Source organism: Muscardinus avellanarius, assembly GCF_963383645.1.
Source record: "Muscardinus avellanarius genome assembly, chromosome: 20".
NCBI lineage: Eukaryota > Metazoa > Chordata > Mammalia > Rodentia > Gliridae > Muscardinus > Muscardinus avellanarius.
The window spans coordinates 683647-692500 of record NC_137806.1 but is presented as its reverse complement, the minus strand read 5'-3'; the positions used below and the strand labels follow the sequence as shown (position 1 = coordinate 692500).

The 8854-nt window shown below is 45.5% G+C and overlaps 1 pseudogene across 1 annotated transcript; it reads left to right on the top strand.

Annotated features, from left to right (window-relative positions):
• The first annotated feature begins 5859 nt into the window (after window positions 1-5859).
• Window positions 5860-6641, top strand: LOC308277719 (transcription factor-like 5 protein; annotated as a pseudogene). The gene has a single exon. The product of its transcript is annotated as a transcription factor-like 5 protein (transcript).
• Window positions 6642-8854: the final 2213 nt, after the last annotated feature.

Below are 8854 nucleotides of genomic sequence, written 5' to 3'. Positions count from 1 at the left end.
TGGAAAAGATGCTATTGGGTCAGGAGCATAAGTAACAGATTTGAGAGCGTTCAATACTTATGACTGTCTGGCATCCAGAGAGGGAGAGCACCATACTATATAAACAAGTGGGCCTGCTGAAATAAAAGCATTAAGGAGAATTATGCTGAGAAAAACTGAGCTTAGTAGCCCCCAACACTGTACAGGAGAATTTGTCATGAGGTTGTTGTAATGGAGCCCTTTTTAGCCAAGTAAGGTGATGCCAGTTGGGGTCCCCCAGCAGTTTGGCTGCGGTAGGTGTGGTGAAGATCACTGTAAAATGCCCAGACCACTGTGGTTGGAGATGTTTTGCTTGAAGCGACTTGAGGAGGACTTGGTCCCCTGGCTTAAGGGCCTTGGCTTATGGGTGTGAAGCTGCTTCTTCAGTCCCAGGTTGGGGAAGATATTGGCCAGCATGTTCCCTAAGGAGGTGCCTGAGAAAAGACAAGTAAGGGAGATAGGAAGCCAAGGGAGGGAGATCTGAAGGGAGAGAGTGAGTAAGCAAAAAAAGGCGACCATATAGCAATCCAAAGGGGCTCATGAAGGTGGGGCGTCTAGGGGTGGCCTGTATGAGGGCCAAAACCAATGGTAGGAGTTCAGGCCATGACACCTGCAGCTCCAGGGAAATTTTTGTTAGATGGTTTTTAAGAATCCCATTCATTTTTCTACCTTTCCTGATGACTGTGGTCCATATGTGATATGGAGCTTCCAAGAAATGCCCAGGGCTTGTGCCACCTGTTGAGTAACCTTAGAAATAAAAGTTGGTCCATTATCAGACTGTAAGGAATTAGGGAGTCCGAACCGAGGGAGCTCTGTGTCCAAGCATAGAGCATTGGCCACCATGCTGGCTGTCTCGTCCTTTGAGGGAAGAGCCTCTACCCAACCTGTTAGTGTGTCGACCATGGTAAGAAGATGTTTTAGTTTTTTGTGAGAAGGCATATAGGTGAAATCAATTTGCCAGTCCTGTCCTGGCAATTGTCCTGTCATTTGGTGGGTGGGAAAGAGGGGTGAAGGCCTCCCTGGGGAGAAACAGCAGCACAAGGAGAACAGGAGGCACTGACTTTACTGATCAGCTGCTGCAGGAGAGGAGAATAAAACAAGGAGTTTAGGAAATGTTTAAGTGTCATAGGCTCCACATGTAGGGAATTATGTATTGGGTTAACGAACTCTTTGGCCTGCGCCTCAGTCAAGGCAATTTTGTCCTATAAACAGGGCCTGTAGTGCATGGGCAGGAGAGCTTACCATCAGTCGCCTGTACTGAGATTGGAAAAGAAAAACTAGGACCCAAAAAGGATGGAAGGACTGAGTAAGCAACCAAAAAGGAGGTTGGCTTGCCTTGAGAATTACCCTGAGCTCGAGGCTGAGGAGTCTGAGAGCTGTCAGACTTCGGCCAGGCCAAGTAGGGCCAGCGGCAGGGCCTGGTCAGGAAGGGTGGTCCCACTGAGTTGATACCCCTGGGGCTCACTGCTTTTCAAAGGGCACTGTTCCAGTGTCCCTCCTGGCTGCACACCAGGCATGATTTGGTTGGTGGGCATGGTCTTGCTGCACTTGAAGCACTATCTTGGAGGTAGTTCTCGTTGCTGTCCTCCACCCTTAGGTGGCACTGTAGAGGGCTGAGCAGCCACTGCAGGCCCCAGGGCAGCTACCAGGGATCTGCCTTTTGGCAAAGTTTAAGGACTGATTTTTCTATGTCTGTGAGAAATGATCTTGGTAGTTTAATGGGCATTGCATTGAATCTGTAGATCACTTTTGGAAGAATGGCCATTTTAATGATATTTATTCTGCCTATCCATGAACATGGAAGGTCTTTCCATCTTCTAAGATCTTCTTCGATTCCTTTTTTCAATGTTTTATAATTTTCTTTGTAGAGATCTTTTACCTCCTTGGTTAAGTTTATTCCTAGGTATTTTTTTTTTTTTGTGGGTGATCCTGAGTGGAAGTGTTTTCTGAATTTCTTTTTCAGTGGATTTATGGTTGTTGTAAAATCAGAAAAGCTTCTGATTTTTTAAGATTGATTTTGTATCCAGACACTTTGCTGAATTTGTTGATCAGTTCTATAAGCCTTTTGGTTCAGTTTGTTAGGTTTTCTAAATATAGTATCATGTCATCTGCAAATAGTGAAAGCTTAAGTTCTTCTTTTTCTATTTGTACTCCTCTGATTTCCTTTTCTTGCCTTATTGCTCTGGCTAGAGTCTCTAGTACTATACTGAAGAGAAGTGGTGATAATGAACATTCTTGTCTTGTCCTGTTTTTAAGGGGGAATTCTTGAAGTTTTTCCCCATTTAATATGATGTTGGCAGTGGGTTTATTGTAGATTGTCTTTATGATGTTGAGATATGTTCCTTCTATTCCAATTCTCTGCAGTGTGATAAACATAAATGTGTGATGTTGAATTTTATCAAATGCTTTTTCAGCGTCTATTGAAATGATCATGTGATTTTTGTCTTTGATTCTGTTTATATGATGAATTACGTGGATTGATTTTCGTATGTTGAACCAGCAATGCATCCCTGGGATGAACCCTTCCTGGTCATGGTGTATGATTTTCTTTATGCGGTTTTGAATGCGTGTTGCTAATATTTTGTTTAATAGTTTTGCATCCAAGTTCATCAGAGATATAGACCTGTAGTTTTCCTTCCTTTAACTGTCTTTATTTGGTTTTGGTATTAGTGCGATGTTGGCTTCATAGATGTATTTGTGAGAGTCCCACTTTTATCTATTTCATGAAATAGTTTGAGGAGTATTGGGGTTAGCTCTTCCATAAAGGTTTTATAGAATTCACTTGAAAAACCATCTGGTCCTGGGCTTTTCTTTGATGGTAAGATTTTTATTGCTGTTCCAATCTCTTTGATTGCTATTGGTTGGTTTAAAGTTTCAATATCTTTTTGACTCAGTTTTGGAAGGTTGTATTTATCTAGAAAGTTGTCAATTTCCTCCAGATTTTCCATTTTGTTGGAGTGCAGTTTTTCAAAGTAGTTTCTGATAATCCTCTGGATTTTTACATTGAATGTAGTAAAGTCTCCTTTTTCATCTCTTATCTTCATAATTTGGTTTGATTTTCTCTTTTTTTAAGTTAAGTTGGCTAGTGGTTTTTAGTTAGGTTGGCTAGTGGTTTATCTATCTTGTTAATTTTTTCGAGAAATCAGCTTTTGGTTTTGTTGATTTTCTGCCTTTTTAATTCTCTACTTCGTTAATTTCTGCTCTAATTTTAATAATTTCCTGTCTTTAATTTCCTGTCTTTAATAACTTCCTGTCTTCTACTGGCTTTGGGGACCCTGGGGATCAGGGTCCTCAGAAAGTGGCATCTGCAACCCAGTTATTTCATGCCAGGAACCAGGAATTTCACAATGAGGCAACCAAGATGGCAACCTTGTGACTTCACCAGGTTGTGACTGTGCCATCACAAAATGGAAGCTGATGGGAGAGAGCAGTCAGAAGGATGGGAGTGCTGCAAAAAAAAAGACCTGGACATAAAGGACTTCCGACCATTTACCAGACCACTTACAAAAGTTGCTGAGACTGGTCAGGGTATTAAAATCCAGAGTTCCATTTTTGGGCCACCATGACACATTATTTTGAAATTCTGGCTTTCCATGTCTTGTCTGTGGGCAAGAACAAAGGAACAGGACACAGGCATCGCCAATTATCCTGGTCAATGTCTGGGAACGTGGGCCAAGAGGGCAGGAGAGACGTCTCACTCCCTTCTCAAGACCGGAGGATAACCTGGTCATTTGGGGGCAACTCTGACATGGCCACACATTTCATAACAGAGAAGCTGGAGACAAGAAGCCAGAAGGCAGAAGGCCAGAACCCACTGACCAGAGGAAGGGAAGGAATTTACCCTGTTTGAAAATAAAGGTGGTTGATCCAATTAAGAGTCGGAGAGTCAAAGTTCCCTGGGAATAAAGAGGAGGGCTCCTGAGAGGAGTCCCAGGGGGTCATGGAGGGGTAAAAAAAAAAAAATAGAAAAAATTTTAAAGAGTCCTCTTGGGTTTGGAGGGTTTTGGCACCAGATGCAATGTTGAAATTGAGTTGGGGGTCTCAAAGGAGTCAAACACCAGCCAAGTTATTAAAGGCCTCTTTAATTAAAACTGGCACCTTCAGACGAGGTCTGCCAACCGTGGGGGAAGGGACCGATGACTGAGCAGCAGTCACATGGTCAGCAGAGTCATGGTTGGCAGAGTCAAATGGCAGAGAGGAAGTGAGGGTATTTATGTAGCTGGGGTCTTGGGGTGGGGCTAGCAGCATGGGAATGCCGATCCTCTTGGAACATCTGGAGTCTGTCCTGAGATGTCTGGAGTCTCTCGATGTCTGGAGTCTCATGATGTCTGGAGTCTCACGATATCGGGAGTCTCATGATATCTCAACTCTGGCTTCCAGAGTTTAGCCTCCTGTCTCCACTGCAAGGTCCCATGGGGGAAAGGAGGGACCTGACCTATTAGTAATCACAGTACTTAGAAGACTGAGACAGGAGAATCACAGGACTGTTTCAACAAGTAGTGAGACTCTCATCAACCTAGTGAGACCCTGTTTTAAAATAAAAAATAAAATAGAGCTGGGGTATAGCTCAAAGGTAGAATGCCCCTGAGTTCAATCCCCAGTACCACACACACACACACACACACACACACACACACACACACACACACACGGAGCCCAGCCAAGAGCAATGCTAACTTACACATGACCACAGATTCATGTAGATGCTGAGCTGAGTCCAATCTACACTGCTGACCTGAGAATTGCTAGCTAAACGAATGGCTGCTACCCATGGTTAGGCAGAACAAGCTAACAGATACAGAGGTGTTTACATCTAGAAAGAAACCACGTGGAGTTTCTGGGGATGGGCATAAGTTATGCAAAAGGAAAGCAGGTGTCTAGGAAGAAAGAGCCCTGCAGGTTCTGGTTGGAAGAATGGTCAGAACCATAGGGAACTGAGAAAATCTTCACCAGTCCTTACCTCTGTCTACATCCTCAGTCTATGTCTACTACTCACATATGCTTTGGGCAAGTGAGCATTTTCCTGAAATCAAAGCAAAGGGCTATGTTATGTGTCTGTGAAGAAGAGAGAAGGGAAGGGGACACCTGTACTTGCAAGGGTGGGATTCAGGAGGGGCTTGAGGACCTATGATCAGGCAACAGTTAGGATCGCGAGGTAATAGGGAAAAACATATCCCACTTGATTTCTGGAAATACTGGAAGAGTGGTGTTTTTTCATTCTGAGTTGTTTATAAAAATCTTAGTGGATACGGTCATCCCACAAGCCAGACAACTTTGCTGATCAGGAGCTGACAAGCCAGGCAGCATTTCTATCTACCTTATATTTTATTTACCTTGATCCTATTGACACTTTCAATGGAAGGTGGCTGCTGAAGAAAATGTGGGGCCCCCAGTTCAGCTCTGGCATCTGTCAAAACCCCACACCATCACCAGACTCAAAATGAGTCTGGAGATGAAAGAAGAAATCATCTGTATCAACTGATGCTGGGAGCTAGGCCACTGCAGGGCAAATGTGAAATTAAAATGAAATTTGCATGAGGCGTGGTGGTGTACGCTTGTAACCCCAGCATTTGGGAGGCTGAGACAGGAGGATCTCACTGGTTCGAAGCCAGCTTCACCTACTTAGTGAGGCTCTCAGCAACTTAGTGAGATCCTGTTTCCAAATAAAGTATAAAATAGGTCTGGGAGTATAGCCCAGAGGTAGAAAAGCCCCTGGGTTCCACCCCCAGTACCACACACACACACACACACACACAAAGAACAACGTCGTCTGAAGGACTGCTTCAAAAGCATCTCTGCCAGCCACCACAGGTGCCCTGCGGGCTCAAGCCCCTGGAGTCCAGAGTGGTGCTCAACAATTTTAACTCTTATTCGACATCCATCTGAATTAATGACTGTTCCTCTTCATCAGCAACAAAACAAATGCACGATGTTAGTGAAAAATAAAACCGCTACTGCAACTACTGCACTGTAGTTCACCTACCCACTGTTCACAAGTGCTTGTTCTACTGGTGTGAATTTTAACCTGCCACAGACGCAGAGTTCTAGCAACTCGTGTTCTATACTCGAAGCTGCCAAGCACCAGGATATTGGGCTGCTTTGAGCATTTTCTTTCTGTTACCAGCAAAAAATTGAATCCACTAAGCCGACTCTAGGTAGCAGAAACAGAGCTTTGCCTGAGCAGGTTTGGATTATAGTGGGAGAAGAGCTATGCGAACAAGCAATAAATAAGAGGAATCGGAGTAGGATACGTCAGTTGGACACAAGTGTAGAAGGATGAGTCCATGGAGAGATTCGGAATGTGGGCGAAAGCTCCATGGCTGCACAGGGCGCCTGGCAGTCCTCGGAGTCCTCACAGTCCAACCTGGGGGAGCAGAGCCAGAGCGGGTCCCAGGGAGGAAGGTCTCAGTGTAGGGAGAGGAACAGTTGGATGGAAAGAAACAGAAGGCGCAGAACCTGCCTTTTTTGTGATGAGCTGAACCTTTTAGTTGTTTTGCAACGCAGAGACTGATAAGGTGACAACCTTGCAGTGGACCACAGCGTTCCTGAAATATATTCAGGAAAGGCCTGGGGATTCCCTTAAAAAGGACAACTCAAGCCACCCTTTGTATCCTGGAATCTAATGTCAAGTACTAAGTCCAGTATGGACAAATCTCTGCTCTGTAATGATGTAACCTGCCATTTATTAAATAATAATCACACCCAGGTTTGTTTATGAGACTACAGTATTTTAATGACTGTGTCAGTTGTCAGATAAGAGACTGAGCACCTGCTTGCTACGGTGTTCTGTGGTCGTCTGAGGAGCTCAGAGGATGTGTCTTGTCCTCAGAAGACTGCTCAAGGGAGGCAGCAAGAAGAGCAGCCGGAGCAGATGGACGTCCCCGAGTGTTTCCCTGGGACCCGCTGTGGCTTGTGAGACCAACGGCCCGTCAGTATTTGGAGAACCAAATGCCTGGTTTGAGGAAGAGTTCAGTTGGCCCCTCTCTTGAACAGCAGGGTCCTGGGAGAAGGTGGGCACCCCTAGGGAAGTCGTACTGCCCTCGTAGCAGCCCCATTCCCTGAGAAAGCAACGTCGGTTCTCCTGGTCCAAGGTGTGGACAGTCCCTGCCCTGTGGCTAGTGTTTGGGATGAGTTGCTGGCTCCAGGTTCATGCCTGGATTTTTTCATGAATCATAGGGGGCAGAGGGTGGTACTCATGGTGGATTCCAGCTGCACTGGGGGTGGGGGCTCAGTGCCTGGAACTGGTCTCAAAACTATGGCCGTCAGGCCCAGCAGCTCTTTCCTTCTGAGAGTGATCCTTAGTGAAATATATAAACTCAGAGAGTTCTCATCTTGTATCTTCCCAAGCTCTGGGTGTCGCTGCCTTGACCCCGCAGAAGTCCCCTAGAGGGCTGGCTCAGATGCAAGCAGCAAACCCGGACCCTTAGTAAGTGGCGCCACCCAGAGGCCTCCCCCAGCAGGGTGCTAGAGCTGGCCTCCAGGGCTCTCGGAGGGTGTTCTTGTCCCTTCCTGCACCCATGTGACATTTACCTCTGAGCTCACTGCTGTCGTGATGGCTTTACTGCCACTACAGATTTAATTGGATTTTAAAGCAATACCATGTCAAATTTCTTCTCATTGGACCATTTGTGATTATTTATAATATAGATGTTCTTTAAAATTGTTAGTGGCAAACTTCATTTGTTTTGATAAAATAAAGCTTTAATTTTTTAAAAAAATAAAGAATAAAATCCAGGGCTGGGGGTGTAGCTTGGAGGTAGAATGCCCCTGGGTTCACTCCCCAGTACTACAACAAACAACGAAATCCCCAATTTACTTGAGGTGAAAGGAGTACACAGACAAGAAAGGAAGCAGGAGACAAAATCCAGGATATTCAGTGAAGAGAAACAGTTTAGTTTGGCAGATGGGAACAGCCAATGTTTTGGAATACCATATGATGTATTTCTCCTCCTTAGTATTTCCAGAGTCAGTTTTTTTGTTTGTTTGCTCAGTTAGTTGGTTGTTTTTAAAATTCTGCAGCATTCCCTCCCAGTAAGCCAGGGGGCTGAAGACAATGTTTTGCAAGGAGAGGGAAACAGAAGGCCTCCCAGAACAAAGAAGCCCTGCTCATCTTGGAGTTCTAAACTAGACTTTCAAAATAATGTCTGCAAATAAAAAATAATACTCCACATTGGACTTTCCAGATGTAGTTGAGATTTTTTCAGGCTTTTTAGGGCAGATTGCAAGATAGGCTTCAGAAAATATGGAGGACAACCCAACTGAAAAGCCCTCCTGGCCGGGCGTGGTGGCGCACGCTTGTAATCCCCGCGCTTGGGAGGCGGAGACAGGAGGATTGCAGAGGTTCGAAGCCAGCCACACTAGCTTAAGAGACCCTGTTTCAAAAATGTCGCGCGCAGTGACGACTCTTACACGATCTTCCTCAAGCAGTTTTATTACCCCAGGTTCTTGTACAGTTACCATTCCTCTTTAATGCTCTCTCAACGCCCTCTCAGGTAAAAACAACATCAGTCTTCTATCCTCTCCCTCATCACTCCACCAACCCTCCTTCTGGCACTCTATGTCTCTGCTGCAGCACACACCGGTCACAATGGTGGCTTTGTGAACATGTCCGTCCCAGCTCGGAGCCCGGAGCAGTCCGCCAAGGAACCGCTCTTCCTGTCCACCAACCCTCTTAGCTCCTTCTCCTCTCCTTCTAGGGCATGCGCGCTTTTTAACCTTCTCCTGGGCGGGCAGGTGGTAGCACGAGGCGTTGCGTCACTAATTATCCGTAAGGCGCCTGATAGGGCTCACTGCGCAGGCTCAGGGCACCGCCAGCCTCGTGAGCCTCGTGACTTGG